This window comes from Arachis stenosperma, chromosome 4 (assembly GCF_014773155.1).
Source record: "Arachis stenosperma cultivar V10309 chromosome 4, arast.V10309.gnm1.PFL2, whole genome shotgun sequence".
NCBI lineage: Eukaryota > Viridiplantae > Streptophyta > Magnoliopsida > Fabales > Fabaceae > Arachis > Arachis stenosperma.
This window is the reverse complement of record NC_080380.1, coordinates 23,958,033-23,979,958: the sequence shown is the minus strand read 5'-3', so window position 1 is coordinate 23,979,958 and position 21,926 is coordinate 23,958,033. Positions and strand designations below refer to the sequence as shown.

The 21,926-nt window shown below is 40.5% G+C and overlaps 1 non-coding gene across 1 annotated transcript; it reads right to left on the bottom strand.

The window, feature by feature from the left end:
* Positions 1–1,502: 1,502 nt before the first annotated feature.
* Positions 1,503–1,610, bottom strand: LOC130977951 (small nucleolar RNA R71). Its single transcript, XR_009085619.1, has one exon. It is a non-coding gene; the product is annotated as a small nucleolar RNA R71 (small nucleolar RNA).
* Between the last annotated feature and the right edge of the window lie 20,316 nt (positions 1,611–21,926).

Below are 21,926 nucleotides of genomic sequence, written 5' to 3'. Positions count from 1 at the left end.
ACTGAGTTCTTGATGTTCATCTTGATCTTCGAGATTGTTCTTGGTGTTCAACTTGACATTCATAATGTTCTTGCATATATCTTGTGTTTTGATCCAAGAATTATATGTTTTGACTCATTTTGTTGTTTTTCAAAATTGAAAATATATCTTCTTGAATAAAGGATATAGCAAAATGAAGATCCAAGAACATAAAGCAGAGGATTTACAGAGAAAAAGCTGGGCGTTCAAAACGCCCAGTGAAGAAGGAAAACTGGCATTTAAACGCCAGCCAGGGTGCCTGGTTGGGCGTTTAAACACCCAGTAAGGAAGGAAAACTGGCGTTTAAACGCCAGCCAGGGTACCTGACTGGGCGTTTAAACGCCCAAACCATGCAGCAATTGGGCGTTAAACGCCCAAAACATGCAGCTCCAGGGCGTTTAACGCCAGGATGATACAAGGAGAGGAATTTTGTTTTCAAATAAAATCTTTTTCAAATTAAATATTTTCAATTATATCTTTTTTAAAATCATATCTTTTCAAACATATCTTTTTCAAAAAAAAATCAAATCTTTTTAAAATTTCGTTTTCGAATCTTTTTCAAAATAAAATTCAATTATATCTTTTTAATCATATCTTTTTCAAATCATATCTTTTTTAAAAAATTTTTGATTTCCAAAATCTTTTCTAAACTTCTTATCTTTTCAAAATTGATTTTCAAATCTTTTTTTCAACTAACTAATTGACCTTTTATTTGTTTTACTATTTCTTATCTTTTTCAAGACCACAACCATTTTTTCAAAAATTTATTTTAAATTTTATTCTTTTTATTTTCGAAAATTCTTCCCCATCTTTTATCTTTTTCTAGTTAAGCACTAACATTCCTCCCCCATTGTTAATTCGAACTCCATCTCTCTTTGTGTGTTCGAACTCTTACCTCCTTCTTCCATTCTTATTTTCCTCTGACACCTCAAGGAATCTCTATACTGTGACATAGAGGATTCCATATTTTCTTTGTTTTCTTTTCTTTCATATGAGCAGGAACAAAGATAAAGGCATACTTGTTGAAGCTGATCCTGAACCTGAAAGGACTCTGAAGAGGAAGCTAAGAACAGCTAAAGCACAAAACTCTGAAGAGGACCTCACTGAAATTTTTGAAAAGGAAGTAGCAAAAATTTACTACACCAACTTCCAACTTCTTTGGAAGAAGCATCTCAATCCCTGCCATAGGAGCAAACAATTTTGAGCTAAAGCCTCAATTAGTTTCTCTACTGCAACAGAACTGCAAGTTTCATAGACTTCCATCAGAAGACCCTTATCAGTTCTTAACTGAGTTCTTGCAGATCTGTGATACTATTAAGACCAATGGAGTTGATCCTGAAGTCTACAAGCTTACGATTTTCCCTTTTGCTGTAAGAGACAGAGCTAGAACATGGTTGGACTCACAACCTAGAGATAGCTTGGACTCTTGGGATAAGCTGGTCACGGCTTTCTTAGCCAAGTTCTTTCCTCCTCAAAAGTTGAGCAAGCTTAGAGTGGATGTTCAAACCTTCAAACAGAAAGAAGGTGAGTCCCTCTATGAAGCTTGGGAAAGATACAAGCAACTAACCAAAAAGTGTCCTTCTGACATGCTTTCAGAATGGACCACATTAGATATATTCTATGATGGTCTGTCTGAATTTTCTAAGATATCACTGGACCACTCTGCAGGTGGATCCACTCACCTAAAGAAAATGCCTGTAGAAGCTCAGGAACTTATTGAAATGGTTGCAAATAACCAGTTCATGTATACCTCCGAAAGGAATCCTGTGAGTAATGGGACGCCTCAAAAGAGAGGAGTTTTTGAAATTGATGCTCTGAATGCCATACTGGCTCAGAACAAAATATTGACCCAACAAGTCAATATGATCTCTCAGAGTCTGAATGGATTGCAAAATACATCCAACAGTACTAAAGAAGCATCTTTTGAAGAAGAAGCTTATGATCCTGAGAACCCTGCAATGGCAGAGGTGAATTACATGGGTGAAGCCTTTGGCAACACCTATAATCCTTCATGGAAAAATCATCCAAATTTTTCATGGAAGGATCAACAGAAGCAAGGCTTCAATAATAACAATGATGGAAGAAACAAGTTTAGCAATAGCAAACCTTTCCCATCATCATCTCAGCAACAGACAGAGCATTCTGAGCAGAATCCTTCTGACTTAGCAAACATAGTCTCTGATCTATCTAAGGCCACTCTTAGTTTCATGATTAAAACAAGATCCTCCATTAGAAATTTGGAAGCACAAGTGGGCCAGCTGAGTAAAAGGGTTACTGAAACTCCTCCTAACACTCTCCCAAGCAAAACAGAAGAGAATCCCAAAGGAGAGTGCAAGGCCATTGATATAATCAACATGGCCGAAACCTTAGAGGAGGAGGAGGACGTGAATCCCAATGAGGAAGACCTCAAGGGACGTCCAATGGTCAGTACGAAATACCCTAATGAGGAACCAAAGAAATCTGAGGCTCATACAGAGACCATAGAGATTCCCATGGATCTCCTTTTACCATTCATGAGCTCTAATGACTATTCATCTTCTGAAGAGGATGAAGACGTTGTTGAAGGGTAAGTTGCCCAATATTTAGGAGCAATCATGAAGTTGAATGCCAAGCTATTTAGTAATGAGACTTGGGAGGAAGAGCCCCCCTTGCTCACCAATGAACTGAATACATTGGTTCAGTAAAATTTACCTCAAAAGAAACAGGATCCTGGTAAATTCTTAATACCATGTACCATAGGCACCATGACCTTTGAAAAAACTCTGTGTGACCTGGGGTCAGGGATAAACATGATGTCACTCTCTGTAATAGAGAGACTGGGAATCTATGAGGTACAGGCTGCCAAATTCTCATTAGAGATGGCAGATAAATCTATGAAAAAGGCTTATGGACTAGTAGAGGACATGCTAATGAAGGTTGAAGGCCTTTACTTCCCTGCTGATTTCATAATCCTAGACACTAGGAGGGATGAGGATGAATCCATCATCCTTGGAAGACCCTTCCTAGCCATAGCAAGAGCTATGATTGATGTTGACAAAGGAGAGTTGATCCTTCATGTGAATGAAGAATGCCTTGTAGTAAAGACTCAAGGTTCTCCATCTGTAACCATGGAGAGTAAGCATGAAGAGCTTCTCCCAATACAGAGTCAAATAGAATCCCCACATTCAAACTTTAAGTTTGGTGTTGGGAGGCCACAACTAAACTCTAAGTTTGGTGTTGAGAGATCTCAACCATACTCTGACCATCTGTGAGGCTCCATGAGAGCTCACTATCAAGCTATTGACATTAAAGAAGCGCTTATTAGGAGGCAACCCAATTTTATTTTAATTTTATCTATACTATTTTGTTTTCTTTTAGGTTGATGATCATGTGAAGTCACAAAGACAAAAATAAAGAAAAAAATTTCAAAAACAGCATTGAAAACAGCACACCCTGGAGGAAGGACTTACTGGCGTTTAAACGCCAGTAAGGGTAGAAAAATGGGCGTTTAAACGCCCAATCTGGAACCTTTCTAGGCGTTTAAACGCCAGAACAGGGCAGCAAACTGGCGTTTAAATGCCAGAATTGTACTCTAAGGCATTGTGAACGCCCAATTGGAGCAGGGATAAAGAATTCCTTGGCCTTTCAGGATCTGTGGACCCAACAGGATCCCCACCTCCCCCACCTCTCCCTCTTTCCCTCCATCTCCTCCATTCTCTTTTTCTTCCCCGTCTTTCCTTCTTCTTTTGCTCGAGGACGAGCAAATATTTTAAGTTTGGTGTGGTAAAAGCATTGCTTTTTGTTTTTCCATAACCATTTATGGCACCTAAGGCCGAAGAAACCTCTAGAAAGAGGAAAGGGAAGACAAAAGCTTCCACCTCCGAGTCATGGGAGATGGAGAGATTCATCTCAAGGGTCCATAGCTCAGTAGTAGAGCACTTGATTGCACATCACGAGAGCCTACTCAGGGACCTCAACAAGAGCATGAGGAATTCCCTCATCAAGAAATCCCTGAGATACATCAGGGGATATATTTTCCTCCACACAACTATTGGGAGCAACTAAGGATAGGAGCACCAAAATCACTAGGGATGAAGCAACAAAGGCAAGGAAGAGCCATAGACGAGCTCAAGAGCACCATTGGACCTTCAAGAGGAGGAAGACGCCACCCTCACTAAGGTGGACTAATTCCTTAATCTCCTTGTCTATTTATTTTTTTGTTTTCAATTTTTATGCTGTGTGTTCTATCTATGTTTGTGTCTTCACTACATGATCATTAGTGTCTAGTGTCTATGCCTTAAAGCTATGAATAATTCTATGAATCCTTTGATGCAATTGCATATTTACTATATTAGCTAGTTAGTTTAGTTGGTTTTAGCTTTGTTTCATTCATTTTCTCTAAATAAACAAGTCTTTTTATGAGTTTTGTCTTCATGCATGAGAATACCAAGGAACATGTTGATTTTAGCCAAATTCATGCAAATGATTTAAGGAATACATACATGAATGAGTATGAATGAATCTCATGAAATTTATTGCATGAATTGGTAAGACTTTGAAGCTATTTCCCTTGTTGATGATAGGTGATGAAACAAGAAAGCAGGGAAGCAAGAATGAAGCAAACTGGGTAAGAAGAAGAGAAGTTGTTGGCGTTGCCAACTTGGAGAAAAGGTGAGTTGTTGAAGGCAACGCCAAGGCTGCCCTGGAGAGCACACTTGGGCGTTGCCAACATGGGAAGTATAGGCGTTGTTTAAGGCAACGCTGAGCTAGAGGAACTTGGGCCAGGGAGGAGCTTGAGCACGTTGCCAACGTGCTACTTCATTGGAGTGTTTAGAGGCAACGCCAGGGAGGAAAGCTTGGCTAGGCACCAAGTCTTGGATCTCCATCCATCGAGCACGTTGCCAACGCCACTCTTCATTGGCGTGTTTGACAACAACTCAAGCCAACGTTGCCAACGCCAGGAACCATAGGCGTGTCCCTAGGCAACGCCACACAAGCAAGGTTTGGTAGGAAGGGTGTGAAGCACGTTGCCAACGCCAGGAACCATAGGCGTTATTCAAGGCAACGCCGAGCAATCTTGGGGAGCTAGTTCAGAGCCTCGAGCACGTTGCCAGCCTAGAGATGAGGGGCGTGTTTGAGGACAACGCAGGCAAACAACGCTGAATGAAAAACTTGGCCCAGGAAAGGGAGGTGCACGTTGCCAACGCCAAGTTATGAAGGCGTGTTCCTTGGCAACGTAGCAAGCAACTTTGGCACCATAGGAAAGCTCGAGCACGTTGTTGAGCTGGGAGAGCATGGGCGTGTTCCTTGGCAACGCATGCAAGCTAGGAGTATGGGCACACGAGAGCGTTGCTAACTTGGAAATGAACTGGCATGTTCATCAACAACGCCAGGGACAAGATTCTGGGCCAAAAAATAGGAGCACGTTGCCAACGCCACTTTCATTGGCGTGTTTTAAGGCAACGCCAGGAAGGAATGCTTGGCTAGGCACCAAGTCTTGGATCCCAACCACGTTGCCAACGCCAGGAAGCATAGGCGTGTTCAAGGACAACGCCAAGCAACAAGCATAGAGCCTTGAGGAAGGCTCGAGCACGTTGCCAACGCCAGCTTCCAAAGGTGTGTTTGGGGGCAACGCAGCAAGCAAAGTTAGGCAAGGAAGCTCACATGAAGAAGCACTCGAGCACGTTGCCAACGCCAGCTTCTGAAGGCGTTTTCTAAGGCAACGTGACAAGCAAAATTGAAGGCTAGAGATTAGCCCTGGAGGGAGCACGAGCACGTTGCCAACGTGCTAACAAGGGGGCGTGTTTGGTGACAACGCCAGCCTCATGTCTTTGCCTTGGAAGGCTAGGCACGTTGCCAACGTGGGAGGATAGGTGCGTTTTTGGCAACAACTTGGCAGCTTGACCTTACCTTCTTTGAGGATGCATAACTTGAGCTAGGAAAGTCCAAATGAGGTGATTCCAGTGGCATTGGAAAGTAGACATCAAGAGCTTTCCAATGATGTATAATAGTCCATATTGAAGCAGAGGATTGACACTCAAATTCTGGGCTACATTTAGCATGAAAGTAGAGTCAAGAAAGAGAAAAGCAAGTTGTTAGCAACAACTTGGGCTAGCAACGCCCAAGTCTGAAAGTTCACTCCCAGGAAAATATGATGCACGTTGCCAACGTGCATTAAGGCTAGCGTTATTGGCAAAAACGCCAAGCCATTGGGCCAGAAGCATGATGAATGAACTCCTCCTTCCAAGTCTAGCAACACATCTTCCATTGAGCCAAGAATTCAACAAAGAGGAAGCCCATATTACTAACCCAATTAAAGATCTTTGAAGGAGTTTTGGGACTAATATAAATAGAGATTGAGTTTGTACTTTAGGGGGACTTTTTGACACTTAGAATTTTATACTTTTAGCACTTTTACTTGGAGAACTCTCTAGCACTTCCGGGAGGATACCCGGAGAGCTATTTTGGGTTTTTCTTGGAACTTCTTTTCTTCAGTTTTAAGTTTAAGCATTTCCTTATTCTTTTTCTTCTTTTCTTTACATTTAGTTTAGTTTTTGTTGATGGCAATTGTTGTTGAAATTGGAGCTATGATTCACTAAACCCCACTTTCATTAGGGGGAAGAGCTCTGCTTGTTTGAATGCATTGATGAACTCCTCTTTTCATCCTCAATTCAAGTGGTTAATCCAAAGAGGAAACTCTTATTCTTCAAAGATTCAACCACCATCGAGAGAGGGGTTAATCTATGTGAATTGTGTGGTGAATTTGAGGAATGAGCCACATAATTCAGTTTAGAGTTCATCCTTTCATGATTTCCTTAATCAATACACCTTGGTTGGTATGTGAGATGTAACTTTCCTTGGTTGAGATTATGGGAGTTGTGTGGCTGGATTAGAATTGAGCTTCATCTCTTCTCATGAACAACTAGATCACGAGAGTGGCAATTGGTTATGTTGAGAGAAATTGAATCACCAAGAGATTGGGATTCAATTACCCACTTGCCATGGATCTATACCCATGATTGAGAAGGATTTGACTAACATCAATTCATGAAAACTTGCATCTCTGATCCCTAATGATCCTCTCCACCATTAATTCTTATTTCTTTTGCTTCTAGTTGTTTGACTACCCATAACCCAATTCCCTTCTACATTCTGTCAACTTATTATTCTCGTCATCTACATTTTGTTCCTTTATTTCTTGCTATTTACTCTTATGTTCTTTAAATTTCTGCAACCTTTAATTCCTTACAATTTATCTTTGATGTCATTTAAGTTTCTTGCATTTTAAGTTTCCATTATTTACTTTCATTTTATTTCTCTCTTCTAATTCTTTAAATTCTTGGCCATTTAAATTCTTGCAATTATGTTCAAAAATCACAAATCTCATGAAATCAAAACCATGTCTGCTTGACTAAACTTACCATTTAACTAAAGTTGCTTAATCTACCAATCGCCGTGGGATCGACCTCACTCTTAGTGAGTTTTATTGCTTGATGCGACCCGGTATACTTGCCGGTTGTACGTGAAATCTCATTTTTACGTATCAAGTTTTTGGCGCCGTTGCCGGGGATTGGAAAAGATTGACAATGATTAAGTGAAAGGTGGTTTAGATTAAGCATTTTTTTTAGTATTTTTGTTAAGCCCACTAACTGTTTGATACTTTGCTTCACTAACTCCAATTCCACTCTAGTTCTAGAGTGTTTCACTTGTGATTTTGGGTTTTATTTGTGTATGTTAGGAGCTAATAGACTTAATATTGAGGACGAGAGAACCCTCCGAAGGGTAAGAAGAGCAGAAAGAGGGAAGGGAATAGTTGGTGAAGAGGAGTCACAGGGAGAAGATCTAGTCATGGAGGATGAGATGCAAAATCCTCCTGGAGGGGTCAACAACAATGATGGACCACCTAGAAGGGTGTTATCTTCGTATACTATCCCTGATCCAAGACATTGTGGGAGCAGTATTGCTACACCAAATGTTCATGCCCATAACTTTGAGTTGAAACCTCAGCTCATCACTTTGGTACAGAACAACTGCTCTTATGGAGGGGGACCTCTTGAAGACCCAAATCAACATCTATCTGTTTTTCTGAGGATATGCAATACAGTGAAGACAAATGGAGTGCATCCAGATGTCTACAAGTTGCTGCTATTCCCATTCTCTTTGAGGGACAAAGCCACTCAATGGCTAGAATCATTTCCCAAGGAAAGCCTCAACAATTGGAATGACGTGATGGGCAGATTTCTAGCAAAGTTCTACCCTCCTCAAAGAATCATCAAGTTGAAGACAGAGGTTCAAACTTTCAGGCAAATGGAGGGAGAATCATTGTATGAAGCATGGGAAAGATATAAGGCACTAATGAGAAGATGTCCACCTGACATGTTTAGTGATTGGGTCAAACTCCAAAACTTCTATGAAGGCTTAAGCTTAGAAGCAAGGAAGGGACTAGACTACTCATCAGGAGGATCACTCAACATGATGAAAACTGCCGAGGAGGCTCAAGACCTCATTGAGATTGTTGCAAACAATCAGTATTATTACTCATCAGAGAGGCAACATAACCCGACCCCAAAGAAAGGTGTAATGGAGCTTGAAGGTGTTGATGCTATCTTGGCACAAAATAAGTTAATGCACCAACAAATCCAACAACAAATGGAAATGATAACAAAGAGAATGGATGGTTTGCAACTTGCATCAGTGAACACAACAAATCAATCATTACTTGAATGGAACCAAGGTGAAGGGACCACTGTTGAACAACCACAAGAACAAGTTCAGTACATGCAGAATACTTCAAATTCTCAGGATGAATTTCATGGCGATACATACAACCCATCTTGGAAAAATCATCCCAATCTAAAGTGGGGTGAAAACCATTGGCAAAAGAATAACAACCACAATCACACCCGTAACACAAATAACCAAAATCACCATGCCAACAACACTAACCAATATAGAAAAACACAAAACACATATCAACCACCCCATCATAATTCACAAACTCACCAAAATAACTTTCCTGCACCAACATCCAACTCACAAAATTACCACACTAATCCGCCCAACAACAATCAACCCCCATCATACCCCCAACTGACCATCATGAGACCAGAATCTCAAATCTTGAAGCAACCTTGCAAGCACTTGCTCAAACCACTCAAGCCTTAGCTAAGGGACAAAAGGAACATGAGGTCACCATGAAGAATATTGAGAGACAAGTGGGACAATTAGCCAAACAAGCCGAGCGACCAACCAATATTCTCCCAAGTGACACAATACCCAACCCAAGAGAAGAATGTAAAGCTCTGCAGTTAAGGAGTGGCAAGGTAGTTGGTGAAAGTTCGAATAAAGAAGCAATAAAACCCAAAGAGCGAGACACAGTGGAAATACAAGCGGAAAGGCAGGATGAAGAAAAGGCTTCAACATCTAACAAAGGCAAAGAGGCTGTCAAGCCACAAGGCAAATCACCCAATCAAGGAAGCAACCATGATAGCAAGGAGAATGTGAATCTACAACAAGAAAACAAAAATAAAGGAATAAAAGCTTATGTACCCAAGCTTCCGTACCCAACTAAGATACATAAAGGAGCAAAGGACCAACAATTCCCAAGGTTCTTAGAAATCTTCAAGAAACTTGAAATCAACATCCCATTAGCAGAAGCTCTGGAACAGATGCCATTGTATGCAAAGTTTCTTAAGGAATTGATCACCAAGAAGAGAAGTTGGCAAGAAAAAGAAACGGTGATTCTCACTCAAGAGTGTAGTGCCATCATTCAAAAAGGGCTACCCCCAAAACTCAAAGATCCTGGCAGCTTCCTCATACCCTGCACGATTGGGAGCATGGCCATTGACAAATCACTTTGTGACCTGGGAGCAAGCATTAACCTAATGCCCCTTACCATGATGAAGAAAATGATGATTGAAGAGCTTAAACCCACAAGGATGTCACTCCAACTTGCTGACAGATCCATCAAAATACCAAATGGAGTAGTTGAGAACCTCTTGGTGAAGGTGGGAAACTTCATATTCCCAGCTGATTTTGTGGTCCTAGACATGGATGAAGAGGGAAACAATTCAGTCATTCTTGGTAGACCCTTTTTGGCTACAGCTAGAACAATCATTGATGTGGAAAAGGGGGAAATGATTTTTAGAGTGCATGATGAGCAAATGACCATAAATGTTTTCAAAACAATGCAACACCCCGTTGAGAAAGAAAGTTGCATGAGGATTGATGTAGTGGATTCGTTAGTTGAAGAAGTACTTGACACAAACCATCAAGTGAAACAGGAGGAAGTCCAGAATGTTAAAGGACAAGAAGAGAACAAATTGGAAGCATCAGAGGAACCAAGTGAAGCTATGAAAGAAGAGGCACCACAGCAAGAGTTGAAACCACTACCCCCTCATCTTAAATATGCATTTCTTGGTGAAAAGGACAGCTTCCCAGTGATCATAAATTCTACATTGAGTGCAGAGGAAGAAGAAAAACTCCTTGTAATATTGAAAGCTAACAAAGAGGTGTTGGGATGGACCATTGATGACTTGAAAGGCATAAGCCCTGCCGTATGCATGCACAAGATACTTTTAGAGGAGAATTCCAAACCAGTGGTACAACCCCAAAGAAGATTGAATCCCACAATGAAGGAGGTTGTTCAAAAGAAAGTCCTGAAGTTGTGTAAAGCTGGGATCATCTACCCTATATCTGACAGCCCGTGGGTCAGTCCAGTGCAAGTAGTACCTAAGAAAGGGGGGATGACTGTCATTGTTAATGAGAAGAATGAGCTTATTCCAACACGAACAGTGACAGGGTGGAGAATGTGCATAGACTATAGGAGGCTGAATGATGCCACACGAAAAGATCACTTTCCTCTCCCTTTCATTGACCAGATGCTCGAAAGGTTGGCTGGCCATGCCTATTACTGTTTTCTTGATGGATATTCTGGGTATAACCAGATAGTGGTTGACCCCATGGATCAAGAGAAGACTTCCTTTACTTGTCCCTTTGGAGTCTTTGCATACAGGAGAATGCCATTTGGACTGTGTAATGCCCCAGCTACCTTTCAAAGATGCATGCTATCAATCTTCTCAGACATGGTAGAAAAATTTATTGAAGTATTCATGGATGATTTCTCTGTTTTTGGTGATTCTTTCAATACTTGCTTGCACCATCTTACCCTAGTCTTGAAAAGGTGCCAAGAAACAAATTTAGTTTTGAATTGGGAGAAATGCCATTTCATGGTACCCGAAGGCATCGTTCTTGGTCACAAAATTTCAAGAAAGGGTATAGAAGTTGACAAGGCAAAAGTAGAAATTATAGAAAAACTTCCTTTGCCAACTAGTGTGAAAGCAGTTAGAAGTTTCTTAGGGCATGCTGGATTCTATAGGAGATTCATCAAAGATTTTTCCAAAATAGCAAAGCCACTAAGCAATTTGCTGGTGGTAGACAATCCTTTTCTCTTTGATGATGAGTGTAAACAGGCTTTTGAAACTCTAAAAGCTAAGCTCACCACAGCACCAATCATCACACCCCCAAGTTGGGGACTACCTTTTGAACTCATGTGTGATGCAAGTCACCTTGCAATTGGTGCTGTGTTGGGGCAGAAGAAGGAAAAGAAGCTTCATGTTATCTACTATGCAAGTAAGGTATTGAATGAAGCTCAAAAAAACTACACCACAACAGAGAAAGAGCTACTAGCTGTGGTATATGCTTTTGATAAGTTTAGACAATATTTGATTGGATCTAAAGTCTTAGTGTATACTGACCATGCTGCTCTTAAGTATCTTATGTCAAAACAGGATGTCAAACCAAGGCTAATCAGATGGGTGCTACTCCTACAAGAGTTTGACATTGAGATAAAAGATAGAAAGGGCAATGAAAATCAAGTTGCTGACCACTTATCAAGGCTACCACAAGATGTATGCCAGGACAACCTTCCATCAATAAATGAAGAATTTCCAGATGAGTATCTCTTGCAAATTCAACATGTCCCTTGGTTTGCAGATATGGCCAACTACAAGGCGGGGAGAATCATTCCACAAGAGTACACAAAACAACAAGTTAAGAAGCTGCTACATGAGGCTAAGTTCTTCTTCTGGGATGAACCATTCTTGTTCAAAAGATGCCCAGATGGAATGATAAGAAGATGTGTGTCAGAGGGTGAGATGAAGAACATACTATGGCATTGTCACAACTCTAGTTATGGTGGTCATTTTGGGGCTGAAAGAACGGCTGCAAAGGTCCTTCAAAGTGGTTTCTACTGGCCTTCAATCTTCAAGGATGCTAGAGAGTTTGTGAGCCAATGCAATGAATGTCAAAGAACAGGGGGTTTGTCGAAGAAAAATGAGATGCCTCAAAAGTTCATTTTGGAAGTGGAACTCTTTGATCTGTGGGGAATAGACTTCATGGGACCTTTTCCTCCATCTTACACATTCAAATACATTTTGGTAGCAGTAGAGTATGTCTCCAAATGGGTAGAAGCAATAGCCACCACCACATGTGATACCAACGTGGTCTTGCAATTCCTCAAGAAGAACATCTTCACTAGATTTGGAGTGCCCAAAGGACTTATAAGTGATGGGGGAAGCCACTTCTGCAACAAGCAACTAAATTCTTTACTCCACAAATATGGTGTTACTCACAAAGTAGCTACCCCATATCACCCACAAACCAATGGGCAAGCTGAACTTGCCAACAGAGAGCTAAAAAGGATTTTGGAGAAAACTGTGGGAACAACAAGAAAGGATTGGGTTAGGAAGCTGGATGATGCACTTTGGGCATACAGGACAGCCTTCAAGACACCCATAGGAAAATCTCCTTTTCAGCTGGTGTATGGAAAGGCATGCCACCTCCCTGTGGAGCTTGAACATAAGGCCTTTTGGGCCACCAAACTTCTGAATTTAGATGCTCAAGCAGCAGGAGAGAAGAGGTTGCTACAACTCAATGAACTGGAGGAGTTCAGATTGGAGGCATATGAAAATGCCAGAATATACAAAGAGAGAGCAAAGAGATGGCATGATGAGAGGATCTCTCAAAGAACATTCGAACCAGGCCAAAGGGTGTTGTTATTCAACTCAAGATTGAAGATTTTCCCTGGGAAGCTGAGGTCTAGATGGACTGGCCCATACACCATCATCAAAGTATCACCTCATGGCTATGTCGAATTACTTGATGAAGCCTCAAAACAAACCTTCACAGCTAATGGACATAGGGTGAAGCATTATTTTGGTGGTCCCTGGAGCAAGGAAGAAAGTGTGCAAATGCTAACATGAGCAAAGAAGTTGCATTGTCAAGCTAAGGACAATAAACAAGCACTTCATGGGAGGCAACCCATGCAAATGAGTTCTCTTTTATTTGCTTTAGTAGTCAATAAGAGAGTTTATTCTTCAAAAAAAAAAACCGAGAAAAAGAGATTGAAATAGCACACAATGTAGGTAAGATACTAAGTTTGGTGTGGCCATCTTTGGAGTTAACTCCATAGAACACTTAGTCACAAACTAAGTTTGGTGTCTTTACATACATCAATAATGCTAGAAAAAGTAGAGTAGGGAATCAATTCATAAATTTTAATTTTTGTTTAGTCAACTTTACATAGGAATATCATCATAAGTTGTTAGCTAGTAATGTCACTTTAAGAATCTCAAGATTTTGGAATTTTGTTGCAGGAAAGAAAGAAAGAAGTGATGGGGAATCTTGGAGGGAGGTCACGGATACACAAGGAAGAGAAAGTCACATGAGTCTTGAACTTTATGCATTGGAAAAAACAACTCAACATGCATTGGGCACAAGGAAGCATGCTCCCCATGCTATGACCGAACCACTAGGACCATGCATCCCACCACGGAAATCACCAAAAACCGTTTTCCCCCCACCAAACATCACTTTAAATACTTCAACCATATTCATCAAACCTCACTTTCTCCTCACTCATCCTTATACCTCTCCATCACCTCATTTCACCAGCCGAATTCACACTCTACTTCCAACTCCACAAATGTTAACTTTGGACCTAATCTTTACCCAATAACACTCATGATGCACTCCATCTCTCAATCTAACCGAACCACTCCATTCCCCCTCACCATCATTTTCTAGCTTGTCTAATTTACCTTGTCATCATATACCTCTCCCATTCACAATTATTTTCTTTATGCTTGAGGACAAGCATTCATCTAAGTTTGGTGTGGGAGATTCAACCCTTGCAAGTGAATCTCAATGGCCTCATCATCAAGGGATAGGAGGGACAAGCAACCCATAGAAGATGAAGGACAAAACACCTTTGATCAAAGAAGATTCAAATCCAAACGCAATGAGCGCATCTTTAGTTGGATGTCAAGCAAAGATGTTGTTCTAGAGTTACCTTTCAAGCTAAGGAAAGAGGAATACTCTGAGATACAAAAAATAATCAGGAAAAGGGGATGGGAGCTTCTCTGTAACCAACCTCAAGAAGTGAGCATGCTTCTCATCCATGAGTTCTACACTAATGTGATAAGAGAATTTGATGATGAAGAACCATACATGAGTTATGTAAGAGGTGTGACTGTTGATTTTAGTCCGGACACCATCAACAGGGTGCTAAAGGTCAAGCCAAAACGGTTCAAACAAGCTAGCTATGAAGAAAGGGTTGAAAATGACCCAAGATATATGGATGTGGTAAGTGACTTATGCAAAGTAGGCACGGATTGGGTGTTGGATTCACATGGACAACCACTCAAACTTCGGAGAGGTGATCTCATACCTCAAGCAAAAGGATGGCATGACATAGTGAGGAGATCATTGATCTCCACTTCAAATAATTCTGAGGTGACAGTGAATAGAGCAATAATGATCCACTGCATAATGAAAGGAGGGGAAATCAATGTTGGAGAAATTATAGCCAAGAACATCATTGACATAGCTCAAAAGGTCAAACAGGATAGCTGGCTAGGATATCCTAGTACTATTCTGCGTTTATGCGAAGAAGCTAGAGTGCCTCTGGAAGAATTTGAAGAAACTGATGTGGTCTCTATTGGAAAAACTCTCACCCGAGAAAGGTTGGAATTTGTCACCACAACCCAATTGGAAAGGCAACCTTTAGCAAGAAGGAAGAAAAGGAAAGAAGCAAGACAAGAGGAGGAGCCTCAAGAAATGGAAGAACCCCAGACCTTAAACATGAATCAACTCCAAGCCGCTTTGGAAGGAATCTCTGGGTAATATTCACAAATTCAAAGAAGCCAAGAGGAACAAGCTCAGCAACAAAGGGACCTTTGGCAGTTGATGGATCAACAAAGAGGGATTCAAGTTCAATGGATGAACCAACAAAATGAATACCAAATACACATGATGGAACTACAACAAGAACAATATGCCAAGATGCATGAAGCCATCAACAATTCAACTACTGAATATGAAAGAGCCATGGAGAAAGTAATACAAGAACAAGCTCAACTAAGGAAAGAGCAAGCTCAGCAAAGGGAGCTTCTCCATAGGTTGGATGCTAGACATGATACATTTCACAAAGAGTTCAATGAAAGCAGAATGTTCAGGGAAGCCAGGCATAAGGACAGACTTGACTATGATATATGCACCCAAGAAAAGCTCAGTTACCTTTGTGGAGCACCCCCATTACTCAACCCACAAATTAAAAGTTTTAATGAAGCTCGCAAGATATTTGAAGAGCAGGAACTTGCAAGGGTGAGATTTAATGCTCAGAGGCTAAAGGAAACAATGATAAGCTCAGGAGTATGGCAAAGAGAAGAGGGGGATTCAACAATAAAACAACAAGGAGAACTAAGAAGGAAAAAGAAAGAAGATCCAAAGGGGGACTCAGCAACGAAACAACAAGGAGAGCTGAGAAGAAAAAGAAAGAAGATCCAAAGGGCAAAGGAAAGCAAGGAGAATCAAGCAAAGAAAAAGGGACATGAAGACTAAAGGTGGTGAAGTTCCTTTGTTTTTCTTTATGCTTTAATAAATAAAGAAGATGTATGTCTGAAATATGGTATACCTTCTAGGATGCATTTTCTTTTTGAAGCATTTTCTTTTATGTTGCCCATTCCATGCATCACCACTCACAGGTTTGGAATGGTTGCTTGTCTTAAGTACTTTTACTTGTCAATGGAATAAAAGATGTAGTTTGAGCAAGAACAGAGAGAATTCTAGCTTAAAAAGAATCATGTTGTCCCATAAGAAAAGTGCTAGCATATATACATTTATTGTGAAAGAATCAAGGCTCAAGAAATTCAAAAGAATGCTTGCTTATACAAGACTAGTTCGGTTAAGGGTCACAAGACTTTATAAGTAAAAGCACAAATAACCTTGACAATAAAGAAAACAGAAGACAAAGAATGGAAGGCTAGGCATCAATGACAAAATTTGGATATGTGTCTGTGGTGATTGATGTTAGGAGACATACTTGGGCTAGTAAATCCGAGGGGTGCTTCATCACCCGATAACTTGAGTTAACTAACTCGGGATTATCGATTGAAAACTCACAATCAAGAGTAGCTCTATAACAGAACATTTAGCAACCCAAAGAGGTGCTGGACACCACTATCCAAATAAAATTTCAATGTTATATGCCTGTGATTGAATGTGTTAAGGAGAGAGGCTTGAGTTAGTAAATCTTTAAGAGTGTCTCAACACTTAACAACTTGAACCAACTGGTTTGGGATTGTTGATTGAAAGCTTATGCTAAAGAGCCGCCTTAAGACAAGATTTCGAGCTCATTTGAAATAAGAAGGAATATAAAAAAAAGCATCAAGTAAAGAATGGTTCAAGGGTCATGTGCTACGGTATAGAAAAAGTCTAGTGAAGTTAACCAATTTAGTATTGAAGCAAGCATTTTAATTGAAAAAGTTGAATAGCCGTGTTCAATTACAATAAATTAATGACTACACAAGTGAGGATGACATGCTCAATGAAAAAATACTCTCTGGTAAAACATTCAAGTCTTACATCTTAGATTCTTGTGACAAAGTCTTTTATATTTTGCTTGAGGACAAGCAACACTTTAAGTTTGGTGTTGTGATGCAATTGCATATTTACTATATTAGCTAGTTAGTTTAGTTGGTTTTAGCTTTGTTTCATTCATTTTCTCTAAATAAACAAGTCTTTTTATGAGTTTTGTCTTCATGCATGAGAATACCAAGGAACATGTTGATTTTAGCCAAATTCATGCAAATGATTTAAGGAATACATACATGAATGAGTATGAATGAATCTCATGAAATTTATTGCATGAATTGGTAAGACTTTGAAGCTATTTCCCTTGTTGATGATAGGTGATGAAACAAGAAAGCAGGGAAGCAAGAATGAAGCAAACTGGGTAAGAAGAAGAGAAGTTGTTGGCGTTGCCAACTTGGAGAAAAGGTGAGTTGTTGAAGGCAACGCCAAGGCTGCCCTGGAGAGCACACTTGGGCGTTGCCAACGTGGGAAGTATAGGCGTTGTTTAAGGCAACGCTGAGCTAGAGGAACTTGGGCCAGGGAGGAGCTTGAGCACGTTGCCAACGTGCTACTTCATTGGAGTGTTTAGAGGCAACGCCAGGGAGGAAAGCTTGGCTAGGCACCAAGTCTTGGATCTCCATCCATCGAGCATGTTGCCAACGCCACTCTTCATTGGCGTGTTTGACAACAACTCAAGCCAACGTTGCCAACGCCAGGAACCATAGGCGTGTCCCTAGGCAACGCCATACAAGCAAGGTTTGGTAGGAAGGGTGTGAAGCACGTTGCCAACGCCAGGAACCATAGGCGTTATTCAAGGCAACGCCGAGCAATCTTGGGGAGCTAGTTCAGAGCCTCGAGCACGTTGCCAGCCTAGAGATGAGGGGCGTGTTTGAGGATAACGCAGGCAAACAACGCTGAATGGAAAACTTGGCCCAGGAAAGGGAGGTGCACGTTGCCAACGCCAAGTTATGAAGGCGTGTTCCTTGGCAACGTAGCAAGCAACTTTGGCACCATAGGAAAGCTCGAGCACGTTGTTGAGCTGGGAGAGCATGGGCGTGTTCCTTGGCAACGCATGCAAGCTAGGAGTATGGGCACACGAGAGCGTTGCTAACTTGGAAATGAACTGGCGTGTTCATCAACAATGCCAGGGACAAGATTCTGGGCCAACAAATAGGAGCACGTTGCCAACGCCACTTTCATTGGCGTGTTTTAAGGCAACGCCAGGAAGGAATGCTTGGCTAGGCACCAAGTCTTGGATCCCAACCACGTTGCCAACGCCAGGAAACATAGGCGTGTTCAAGGACAACGCCAAGCAACAAGCATAGAGCCTTGAGGAAGGCTCGAGCACGTTGCCAACACCAGCTTCCAAAGGCGTGTTTGGGGGCAACGCAGCAAGCAAAGTTAGGCAAGGAAGCTCACATGAAGAAGCACTCGAGCACGTTGCCAACGCCAGCTTCTAAAGGCGTTTTCTAAGGCAACGTGACAAGCAAAATTGAAGGCTAGAGATTAGCCCTGGAGGGAGCACGAGCACGTTGCCAACGTGCTAACAAGGGGGCGTGTTTGGTGACAACGCCAGCCTCATGTCTCTGCCTTGGGAGGCTAGGCACGTTGCCAACGTGGGAGGATAGGTGCGTTTTTGGCAACAACTTGGCAGCTTGACCTTACCTTCTTTGAGGAAGCATAACTTGAGCTAGGAAAGTCCAAATGAGGTGATTCTAGTGGCATTGGAAAGTAGACATCAAGAGATTTCCAATGATGTATAATAGTCCATATTTGAAGCAGAGGATTGACACTCAAATTCTGGGCTACATTTAGCATGAAAGTAGAGTCAAGAAAGAGAAAAGCAAGTTGTTAGCAACAACTTGGGCTAGCAACGCCCAAGTCTGAAAGTTCACTCCCAGGAAAATATGATGCACGTTGCCAACGTGCATTAAGGCTAGCGTTATTGGCAAAAACGCCAAGCCATTGGGCCAGAAGCATGATGAATGAACTCCTCCTTCCAAGTCTAGCAACACTTCTTCCATTGAGGCAAGAATTCAACAAAGAGGAAGCCCATATTACTAACCCAATTAAAGATCTTTAAAGGAGTTTTGGGACTAATATAAATAGAGATTGAGTTTGTACTTTAGGGGGACTTTTTGACACTTAGAATTTTATACTTTTAGCACTTTTACTTGGAGAACTCTCTAGCACTTCCGGGAGGATACCCGGAGAGCTATTTTGGGTTTTTCTTGGAACTTCTCTTCTTCAGTTTTAAGTTTAAGCATTTCCTTATTCTTTTTCTTCTTTTCTTTACATTTAGTTTAGTTTTTGTTGATGGCAATTGTTGTTGAAATTGGAGCTATGATTCACTAAACCCCACTTTCATTAGGGGGAAGAGCTCTGCTTGTTTGAATGCATTGATGAACTCCTCTTTTCATCCTCAATTCAAGTGGTTAATCCAAAGAGGAAACTCTTGTTCTTCAAAGATTCAACCACCATCGAGAGATGGGTTAATCTATGTGAATTGTGTGGTGAATTTGAGGAATGAGCCACATAATTCAGTTTAGAGTTCATCCTTTCATGATTTCCTTAATCAATACACCTTGGTTGGTATGTGAGATGTAACTTTCCTTGGTTGAGATTATGGGAGTTGTGTGGCTGGATTAGAATTGAGCTTCATCTCTTCTCATGAATAACTAGATCACGAGAGTGGCAATTGGTTATGTTGAGAGAAATTGAATCACCAAGAGATTGGGATTCAATTACCCACTTGCCATGGATCTATACCCATGATTGAGAAGGATTTAACTAACATCAATTCATGAAAACTTGCATCTCTGATCCCTAATGATCCTCTCCACCATTAATTCTTATTTCTTTTGCTTCTAGTTGTTTGACTACCCATAACCCAATTCCCTTCTACATTCTGTCAACTTATTATTCTCGTCATCTACATTCTGTTCCTTTATTTCTTGCTATTTACTCTTATGTTCTTTAAATTTCTGCAACCTTTAATTCCTTGCAATTTATCTTTGATGTCATTTAAGTTTCTTGCATTTTAAGTTTCCATTATTTACTTTCATTTTGTTTCTCTCTTCTAATTCTTTAAATTCTTGGCCATTTAAATTCTTGCAATTATGTTCAAAAATCACAAATCTCATGAAATCAAAACCATGTCCGCTTGACTAAACTTACCATTTAACTAAAGTTGCTTAATCTACCAATCTCCGTGGGATCGACCTCACTCTTAGTGAGTTTTATTGCTTGATGCGACCCGGTATACTTGCCGGTTGTACGTGAAATCTCATTTTTACGTATCATCCTTCACCTCTCTTAAATGAAAAATGTGCTTAATTACAAAAGAACAAGAAGTACTTGAATTTCAAATTTTATCTTGAAACTAGTTTAATTGTTTTGATGTGGTGGCAATACTTTTTGTTTTCTGAATGAATGTTTGAACAGTGCATATTTTTTTATCTTGTTGTTTATGAATGTTAAAGTTGTTGGCTCTTGAAAGAATGATGAACAAAGAGAAATGTTATTGGTAATTTGAAAAAAATCATGAAATTGATTCTTGAAGCAAGAAAAAGCAGTGAAAAAAAAAGAAAAAAATATATATGGCAAAAAAAAAGGGGGAGAAAAGAAAAAGAAAAAAAAGCAAGCAGAAAAAGCCAATAGCCCTTAAAACCAAAAGGCAAGGGTAAAAAGGATCCAAGGATTTGAGCATTAATTGATAGGAGGGTCCAAGAAAATAAAATCCAGGCCTAAGCGGCTTGATTAAGCGGCTAAATCAATCTGTCCCTAACCATGTGCTTGTGGCATGCAGGTCCAAGTGAAAAACTTGAGACTGAGTGGTTAAAGTCGTGATCCAAAGCAAAAGAGTGTGCTTAAGAACTCTGGACACCTCTAACTGGGGACTTTAGCAAAGCTGAGTCACAATCTGAAAAGGTTCACCCAGTTATGTGTCTGTGGCATTTATGTATCCGGTGGTAATACTGGAAAACAAAGTGCTTAGGGCCACGACCAAGACTCATAAAGTAGCTGTGTTCAAGAATCAACGTACTAAACTAGGAGAATCAATAACACTATCTAAAATTCTAAGTTCCTATATATGCCAATCATTCTGAATTTCAAAGGAAAAAGTGAGATGTCAAAACTATTCAGAAGCAAAAAGCTACAAGCCCCGCTCATCTAATTAGGACTAAGTTTCATTGATACTTTGGGATTCGTTGTATATTCTCTTCTTTTTATCCTATTTTTTTCAGTTTCTTGGGGACAAGCAACAATCTAAGTTTGGTGTTGTGATGAACGGATAATTTATACGCTTTTTGGCATTGTTTTTATATAGTTTTTAGTATGATTTAGTTAGTTTTTAGTATATTTTTATTAGTTTTTAAGCAAAATTCACATTTCTGGACTTTACTATGAGTTTGTGTGTTTTTCTATGATTTCAGGTATTTTTTGGCTGAAATTGAGGGACTTGAGAAAAAATCTGATTCAGAGGCTGACAAAGGACTGCTGATGCTGTTGGATTCTGACCTCCCTGCATTCGAAGGGGATTTTCTGGAGCTATAGAACTCCAAATGGTACGCTCTCAATTGCGTTGGAAAGTAGACATCCAGGGATTTCCAGCAATATATAATAGTCCATACTTTACGCGAGTTTTGACAACGTAAAATGGCATCAAAATGCCAGCTCTCTACCCTTTTCTGACTTCAAAACGCCAGAACTGGCATAAAAGTTGGAGTTAAACGCCCAAACTGGCATAAAAGCTGGCGTTTAACTCCAAGAGAAGCCTCTACATGTGTGAAGCTCAATGCTCAGCCCAAGCACACACCAAGTGGGCCCGGAAGTAGATTTCTGCATCATTTACCTATTTCTGTAAACCCTAGTAGCTAGTTTCATTATAAATAGGACCTTTTACTATTGTATTTTCATCTTCGGATCATAGAGACATTCTGGATATCATATTTTCATACTTGGGGAGGCTGGCCATTCGGCCATGCCTGGACCTCCAGACCACTTATGTATTTTCA